The 10,003-nt window shown below is 30.7% G+C and overlaps 1 pseudogene; it reads right to left on the reverse strand.

The window, feature by feature from the left end:
* Nucleotides 1–231: 231 nt before the first annotated feature.
* On the reverse strand, nucleotides 232–9,670 carry LOC131806356 (carcinine transporter-like; annotated as a pseudogene).
* Between the last annotated feature and the right edge of the window lie 333 nt (nucleotides 9,671–10,003).

A 10,003-nucleotide genomic window follows, 5' to 3' on the forward strand; every position in this document is an offset into this window, starting at 1 on the left:
AAAAAAAATCGGTATGCAGGTCCATGTCTTCGTATAGTCCCCATATAACGGTTTTCATTTAAGTGGTAGTTTTCGGATTTTTTTTTTAATTTTCAATTTCCTTCAAATGGTGGAGGGTATGAAAGTTCAGCCGGCCAAACTTAGCTGCTTTTTACTTGTTTATCTATCTCAACGTATCTCCATTTCATAAATAATATAAATTATAGTTTGGATTGTTCTTGTCATTCTTACCTAAAATATACATCATGGTAAAACAATTGTCGAAGGCAAATCCCACAAAAATCGCATAATGGCGAATTGCCAAAATTTAGAAATGAAGGCTGTGGCTACACCCGCTGCAAACCCAACCAGATTGCAGCCAATCAACGATGGAATACGTCCAAATTTATCAGCAATCCAACCAAACAGAAGACCTCCACTATGGCACCAAGAAAAAATATCGACTGAGCGTATGTGGGCAGAGTGTCATTGTCACACACCCAATTCTCTTCCGTTGCCACAGTTGTGTAGGGGATTTCGGTGAAGTTATAGGACCAACCATGCATACAACCCACCGTTGGCCATTTGGGATCTGCCTTTCGTATGCCCTTAGCCAGCAGATCCGTATAATTGACATTATACATTAGGCAGTTGTCGTAGTCGCCATTGTCCATGCGTGGTATGGAAAGAGCAAGTCTAAACAGAGAAAAAAGAACATAATTAATTATCACTAATATTTTATGCATAATAATTAACATTATATTGATATAAAATTATGAAATTTTTGCCAAACAGGAAATGCTATTTTGTTTTCCATAAATTTCAAATTCAATTAAAATACACCAAGAGAGCCTTCTGAAAAAAGTGCAAAATTGTATAGTTATTTAAATTATAATTTGCCACCCAAAGCGTACATCTACATACACACATAGGTGTGTGTGTATATGTATAGGAACATTGTTCATATTCACATTTGTTTGATAATACACAACTTCAATTTGAAAGATTAGATTTCTCAAACAATTAGCTTCGGTCAATAACATGTCCTTGATACAAAAGAGTTTTGTTATAATAATGTCTATGTATATTTACTTGTAGTTTCAGTATGATGATGTACGTGTATATGTATGTGTATAAATGGTGTACACAGATTTGAAACAATCACCAACTAACTCTCTACATTCAACTATTCATTCAATCATCCATAAATTTTTGCACCTTACTTGTGTCTGTCTGTCTGTCTGTCTGTCCGTCTGGTCAACAGCATTTTTTAAACAATAAATAATCTTAGAAAGAATTAGAGTTGCTTACACTAATGTATAAAAGATTATTATGAGAATTTTATTATTGACATAAATGTTGTTTCAACCCGGATTATAGGTTTTTTGAACAATTGGTTATCAAAGCAGTTATTAATGGTTGCTAAGTAAATGTAAATCAGTATTTTCTGAGAATTTTTTTTTTTTGTATTTTTAAAATTTCTTGTCAATCTGAGGGTTGCAATTTTGCAAGAATAATGAGCAAAATCTTAGGATTTTGAATGGAAACTAGGGATCAAGGTCCGATTTGGATATATGTATGGGCTGGAAAATCGTTGTGGAATCACCGTGAAAATGGAGTTGTACAAGGACAAAACTTCTAGAATATGTTTTACGATAAAAATTTACGTTATCTTTTTCGAATCTAATTTGAAACATTTTATTTTTAATTCGTAACACTTCGTTTGAAATTCAATGTTAATTCTAGAATTCTCTTTATAATTCGTAAAATACTCTTTTTTAGGTTCGAATTATGGTTTATATGACGACATTGGTGAAAAGCAAGCCCTTCAGCTATCAAGTACTCTAATGTAAATGAAAATAAGGTCTTTTGGTATTGAAAATGGCCATGTAAGTCCACGTTTTGGTATAGCCCCCATATAACGGTGCCTCGCGATATTCGGTATTTTTATGATTTTAGCGACATTATACACCAGAATTGTTTTAAATTTCGTGTTTGAAGTTCGAAATGGATACTACAGCCTATGACAGAAAATTGTCTGTGCAGGTCCACGTCTTCGTATAGCCCACATATAACGGTCCCTCGCGATATTCGATATTTTGATTATTTTAGCGAAATTATTCACCGAAATTGTGTCAAATTTCGTATTTGAAGTTCGAAATTGATACTACAGCCTAAGACAGAAAATTGTCTGTGCAGATCCACGTCTTTTTATAGCCCCATATAACGGTACCTTCATATTTTCAGTATTTTGGTGATTTAAGCGACATCATTCACCGGAATTGTTTTAAATTTGCTATTTGAAGTTCGTAATGGATTCTTCAGCCTATATCAGAAAATTGTCTGTGCAGGTCCACATTTTGGTATAGCCAACATATAATGGTATCTCCCTGTATTCTGTATTTTGATGATTATAGCTAAATTATTCACCGAATTTTTTATTCAAGTTTCGCATTTAAATATTGCTTATGACGTAGACCGTAGACCATAATATGAAGGCTACATTCGGTATTTTTAGGATTTTAACAGAATTTTTAACGGATTTCATTTTTTTTTTGAAAATTGCCAAATTCGTAGTGGAGGATATTCAAAGATCGACCCGGCCGAACTTTCTGCTTTTTTCTTGTTTATTTCACTGATAACACAATATTTTTGAATTGAAATTGTCAATTCAACCACACAGACCTAATAACTTTCAATCGGATTCCAGCTAATTTTTTGGTCTACATTTATTATTATTAGGAGTGTAAAATTTAATAGTGTTTTACAAATTAAAATATTTTCCGGTTTCACTTCGTCACATCCAAAATATTTTAAAATTCCCGGGCTCAAAATGTACATTTCTATGAATGTACATCGAAAAATGTAGAGAGCTGTTCAGCCGGTTACATATTATTATCGGGTTTAATATCTCTACTTACAAGACTTTACATTAATGCATGTTTGCCGACACACTAACATTGTGGAATGAAGTTCTCTGTCAAACAACCACACATTTCTTGGCCAGACCTTGCTGTTGTCAATGGAAACTGACTATTTAAAGACATTAACTGGTATCTTGAAAATGTAATAAGAGTTGCTGCTAATACTAGTTAAATCTAAAACATTGATTTGAAGTAGTTTTAATTCTCTTTTTTTGCTTGTTTGAGTTTAATTAAACAACAATAAAATATAATCGCCTATAAAATTCCCAAGTGTCACTGGCATGCATGGCATATTTGCGTGTTTTGCCGCCAACTTCAGATGAAGCAGAACGTACAAGCTGTAGAATTTGACAAGGGAGACAATTACTGTTCTTCGATGGGGCGTTATAATGAGGTGGAGGTTGTGCATAAATTGGCACAGCTTTAAAATATACATAACACTGAACTCAAGGCTGTCGATTTAAATTCAAGAAATAATAACTTTTCTTGAATTTCATTAATGTCAGATTTGGGAATTAAATTTTCAGTTTTATTTAAAGTAACACGCTGAAAATCAAATAAAATTATTTCCAATGGCATCTTTTAAATGTCAAGTTTAAATAAAACAACCAAAAACAAATGTTCTTTTGTAATTCTAACTGTACCATATTAAGGCAATTATTTTATTTAAACAATACATATTGTAAACAATTTGTTTAGTTCTGTTTTATGATTACCTTTGTTCTTCGTCTACATTAAATTAAAATCTAGCCACGATTCTAACAATAGCACTTTGTGGGTATTTCTTTAAGCCATTAATGAAGGCCATTACACACAAACATTCGTTTTCGAAAAAAAGTTACGTGAAGCTCAAACAAGTAAAGAAGGCATTAACCAATATCAGATAGAACGTTTTATACCCTTTACCATGAGAAAAATGTAAAACTTTGAAAATATTTAAAATTGAACTGTAGCCCTGGAAATTATACCAAATAGGGGTTTTTGGGATGATAGAAAGCTGTTGCTGTTAAATAACAGAAAATGTAATTGGTGCATTGACTATAGACTGAATCTGGTGTAAGCGGTTTTGTGAGATATATGTAGGTTAATTAACTTACAGTTTGATAAATAGAAACAATAACCATATGCTTATACGTTATGTAGTCTCCAAATTGTATTTAGTATCGGAAATAACAAATTTAATATGCCCATTCCCAAAGGCGGCAATAAAGCACTGCAGAAACGGCCATTAAAGAAAAAATAATAAAGTAATATTAAACACTCGGTAATACGTCGAGTTTATTTGTAGATAAATTAATGTGTCAATGTTTCGTTTTTTAATTATGGGAGAAACTGAATATAATTTTATAAAACAAGCTTTTTATGAACTTCCTCTTTGTTAAGTGAATTATACGCATATTCAAATTATGTCTAGCTAAGAGAATAATGTTTGGCTGACATACATATACATGTATATTTTATGACTAATTTAAGATGTAAAAACAAGATATATGCCATTTAAAAATCATCAAGTTGGCTTGAAATTTGCTTCATTCTAAAATATTTTTTAAAACATGTCAGAAATGTGTATGCGTAAAATTATATTTGATGATAGACTATGTTTTAGGTAAGATTCAATTCATCTAATGTTCTTACATTGGCTCCACAAATGCTTAAAATAATGGAAATATAGAGCTAGCTAGAAACAGATCAACAAATCTGTACTTTCGTTTTATTTAATATGTTCTACATATTTCTATGAGCTGGATAGAAAAAATTTGTCATTCCATGTAGTACAAGAAATAGGTTATACTTATAGTAAGAGTACATATATACCTTAGAAATTATGGTTCTGATTCTCTATGACGATACGAATATAAATGAGAAAGAAAACACCAATCCAAATGAGATTTTCATCGAACCGAAACGGTATTCTGGTTCATATTCGTTTTGGTATTGTTATGCAGAAAAAGGACCTTTATTTTTTCGGAACAAAAATATTTTGCATCGTATAAACTTCAACTATCGTATCAGTTATATATAATAAATAACTTTAAATAAAGAAATGAATCGTAATGTAATTAAATTTCATGTTCTCAACAAGATTCTTCGATCAATTACTAAAAATATCGTCACATAAACGTAACACACCCGGAGCCCAAAATTATTTAACGAAGTAGTAAGCATATAATGCAATTGTGGGCGAAATTAGCGGCAATCACTGCGAGCAGATGTTAACTTGTTCAGATGGCTGCTAATTAATGAAAATTTATGACATGTCGATAACCCCGAATAAGTTATATTTTTACCCAAGGTATTTCATGTGGAAAATACGTATTGAACTTTCTCTTGCAGCATGGAATGTCGGTGCTTTTTGTGTGCAGAACAATTCTAAAATTAAATCTCAGCCAAATGAAATCTTTGTAACACGAGAGTTGTGGGTAAGCGATTATTCATTCCTTCAAAAAAAGTTTCACTTTATCTTAAAATCGGAAAAGCGCAGTTTCAAGTGTTATGCAAAAAAATAATGGGTTTGTCTGGTTACTTTTCCTGCTGGAATTTTCCAGCAGTTTTTCTTTGATAAAAATAAGATAGTTTTATTATCTTTTGCAAAAAAAAAAAAATGAAAAGTTAACAGATGGAATCCCCTCAAAAACTTCAAGCAAGCATCTTGTCAAATCAATTTGACCGTGAAAACAAATGAAACACCCAAAAATAACAAGTAAAAAAGCAGTATGTTTGGCCGGGCCGTATTTTGAATACCCTCCAAGATTTGGAAGGAATATTGAAATTAAAAAAAAAAATAATAATAATAAACAAACCCTTTAAAAATTCTGTTAAAATCTTAAAAATACCGAATAAAGCCTTTATATTGGTGTCTATACGAAGACGTGGACCTGCATAGGCAACTTTTGTCATAAACCATTACAATATTCAAATACCAAACTTCCGGTGAATATTGTAGATAAAATCGTCAAAATACCGAATATAGTGAGGTGATATTTGGGGCCTATAGCAAGACATGGATAGACAATTTTCTGTCATGGACTGTAGTTTCCATTACGAACTCTAAATATGAAATTTGAAACAACTAATAAGAGTGTTCAAACTCTCAATACAGAATTTCTATTTATTTCTCGAAGCGCTCACTTTTGCATAACTTTTGTGGTAACAGATGACCTCCAGTAACAATTTGCAACAATTGTTAAAATGTTTGTTCTAACCACCAATCTTACAATTTTTTCGAGGACTACGATTTCTAATTATTTTTTGTTCGAAATTATGTCGACTTCTCTAAATTTCTTTTAAAAATTGTCACATTACGATTCACGTCCATACAACTTTTGTACCGAAATCGGAATTAATTCGGGATCAGAATTGGAAATTTAAGTAGTGATTGGGGCGAATTCGTAATAAAATGTTAGCTTGGTAGACACACTTAATACATTCATACAAATATTTGATAAACCATTATCTAAATAGTTTTTATATAAATATTATTTTGTTAACTTTTTCCATTTGAATTTTAAAGAAAAGAAAAAATAAAAAAATTATTTTACTATATCGTTTGAAGCATCATTTTATTAGAGGAAAAATTGTTCCCTCACTTTTTGTCAGTCCCTAAAGTTGCCAAAAAAATCATTAATAATTTTATATGTTTTTTTTTAATTTGTTGATAGTTGAATCTTCACGAATCAATAATAATTATAATATGTAGCCAACCTATAATTATTGAAATAAGTTAATGGCGTGGTTTATAAGTGGCATAAACAATTTTTTAATATGTAATTAACTATTCAAATAAAAAAGGAAAACACATATTTAAATGAAAATAACATATATACGGATATAGTTTGAGAATTTTGTTTATATTCATTAAAATACACTATTTTGTTTGTTTTCCTGGAGGGAAGATGGTAACATAAGAAGGTAAAGTCTTTTCTATAATTTATCTTGTCAAATTTTGCTGATAAAACAGGTTCCCATCTCTGATTTCTGTGCATATAATGGATTTATAAACACAATTTTTTACAATAAATAGCTGTCAAATGAATTATTTTGAAAAAAAATTGTAAACATATAATTGCATAACTACCTTCTGAAATCTACCATGGAAGGGAATACCCTTAACGACTCTCTAATATTCGATGTTCTTTTATTCAACAATCTAATGGAATCATTAAACAATTAATGGCACAAATTGATTAAATAAAAATTGAATTTTAACATTACAAAGTAATTAAAATAGTAATATTGGCTCTTATTATATGTAAATCGAATAAACAAATGATAGGAAGAATAATAAATTTTATTTCCATTAATAAGATTATCAATGTATCATCAGCTTAAAATCAATTAATAATTTTGTTGTCGAATCATTTTGAAAGCTTAAAATTCATTAAGTAGTACGTTAATTTCAATGAACCAATTCTAATTTCATAGGGTTTAAAATTAACAAAAAATCTTGGAATTTTCTTGGAGTAAAAATGAAAATAAAACTTCTTGGTGTTTTTTGAGAATATTGTCGATACCGTAACTGTTCAGTATTGAATAATTTTTAATTAATAAAAATAAGATTTTTTGGGAATCCGTTGATTTTAGGTATATAGCATTTTCGGCAATGTTACAGATAATTTTTGTCGAAAATTTTAATCCTCAATCGAAACAAGAAGTTTATACAAAAAATTTCCTACAAAACATAATAACAAAAATATTCTTCATCAAATTTCATAAAAGTCACCAAAGAAAAGATATCTATATTTCCATTGTATACCAATAAATATTTGCATCAATATTAAAAAAAAGCGAAAATATTTAATTTTTTACTTTTAAATCATAACTGCCTATATCTCTGTTATCTGGATACATATACAGAAAATTGGCTCCAATGTAAAAGAATTAAGGTTTCTTTTTCTTAAAAAACTAATTTCACCAGAAATATGTTTTATCTCTTCACAAAGTAGTCACGTTTTTTTTTTTTTTCACCCAGCACATATAACCTGATCACCATTAAAAATTGTAAGGTTTCTTCTCAGCCCTAAAAGCTAAGTTATATTGTGGTGTCAATACAATATTTTATCTAAATTTTATTTTTGATCCACAATTTTGGAAAAAAATAATTGAAACGCTGATGGCAGGGTATTGGACCTATCCTTCGAGGTGTTACAGGCTTTTGAGTCGAAACCAAGTTAAAATACCTGGCGTTTTTTTAAATGTAGGTAAGATACGTATTTCTGCAATATCTGTTAACAAATTAACACTGAAATCTTATTATCTGCATAATAAAGATATTAATATAGGTTCTTGTTCTTTATATTTAAGTTAAACATTTTGCGTCCTTTAAAGGTTTTTGGAAGATTATGACACTATATTGTGGTTTACAACTATTTGAGAATTTCAAATTTGTATCATCGTGATTCCTTTGTCGTAATTCTTAAATCATTATTTGTGGTAAAATAATTTAAAAACACATTCAGTTGCCAAGTCATTGTCTTAACTTCATATTCACTTAACCTTTCATTTTTGTTTTCAAATTCAATCAACAACAACAACAAATTGTTGTTCTTTCCAAAATTGAATTGTTTTCTTGTTTAATAACAAACACTATTAGCCATTCGAATGCTACAAAATTAATGGAGTTTCATTTAAACAATAATCATATTCACATACACACACACATTGTTCCTTTTATTAATCCACTCCAAAAAAACTAATAAACAAATAAATGGTTTTTCAATTTACCTTTCCGCCAATGGTAAACTCTCCAATTCGGGTACGCTACACCAATGTTGTTCCGGTATTAAAGTCAAAAATATTTGCGAAAAATATATGAAAGCCACAAAGAAGGCAAACGGTATCATGCAGATGAACAGGATTTTCTGATATTTACCAAATTCACCAATCATTGGTAAAATATCATCAAAATCGATGGGAGCTGCAGCGCTGTTAACAGCAGGAACCGCACTCGTTGACAGTGTTGTGCCATTATCCAATTCAAGGGAGTTGGAGTTGCCACTTTTACGTCGAATGACATTTTCTCCCGATCTTTCGTCGTGGGTAAATGCAACATTGACAAAACCGTTTGTGTCATCCTTCGTCGATGCACGACGACCCTGATTGTTGTTAACAGTCATATTTTATTTAGTTTTTTGTTTTCAAAATATGTGTGTGTTTTGTTACTTTTTTTGCTTGTAAGAATTGACAATGATAATTGGCAATGTTAATTAACTATGTGTTGTTGTTGTAACTTTTTTGTTTGTTTGTTTTAGTTTCCACTTTAATTTATGGTTTTATGCTGGCAATTGCGGTTTATTTTAAGTTTAAATATCCATTCGAATATTCGTTAAGGAAAATCTTAGCACTAACACTGTCTGACGATGTAAGTACGCGACACACACACCAGCACATTGAGAACTGCGGTTCTGGCTCTTGACACCGTTCGAAAGCACATTAGACTGAATTGTATGCCTGTCCGGCGAACGGTTTTATAGTTTTTCTTCGTGTCTCAAGACTTTTTGGATTTGGAGCCGAAGCAAACGAAAAAACGTCCGTCGCCTGCCACATGTTCAAACGATCGATCAATGATGCATTTTCAAGCCAAGTCAATTCAAGCCAATGTTAAGAACGTTTACTTCAAACCAAACGCTTTTTTCTTTCTTAGGGGAGTTAAACAAGTTAAGGCAAGAAATAACCGGTTAGTCATACATAATTATAGCTAGATTACAGCTCAATATCTGGTATTATTTCAAAATTAAAACAAAAACAATTAAACTAAAACAGCTGTCGAGTTTCGGACAATTATGCACGGCAACTCGTCATTCTCCAAAGAAATTGATTTCAATTTTTTTTTGGTTTGGCGATTGCAACTTGAAAAAGAACGGCTAATAAACAATTAAGATAAATATAACAATCCACAATTAATTTCACAAATCTTTTTTCGTTGAGCATTGCAGTGCTGACCGTTATACACGTTTTACATTGGCCATGGCCGTTAAGTTCAAACACCTTTGCAAAAGAATGAATTTATTTTTATATATTGGCATTTCTTACATCCACTGATCCACAAAATTATTTTCTGCAATAAACAACATACTTTAATTTACTCACGAGTCTGCAAAACA

The sequence above is a fragment of the Musca domestica genome, unplaced genomic scaffold (genome assembly GCF_030504385.1).
Source record: "Musca domestica strain aabys unplaced genomic scaffold, Musca_domestica.polishedcontigs.V.1.1 74, whole genome shotgun sequence".
Classification (NCBI taxonomy): domain Eukaryota; kingdom Metazoa; phylum Arthropoda; class Insecta; order Diptera; family Muscidae; genus Musca; species Musca domestica.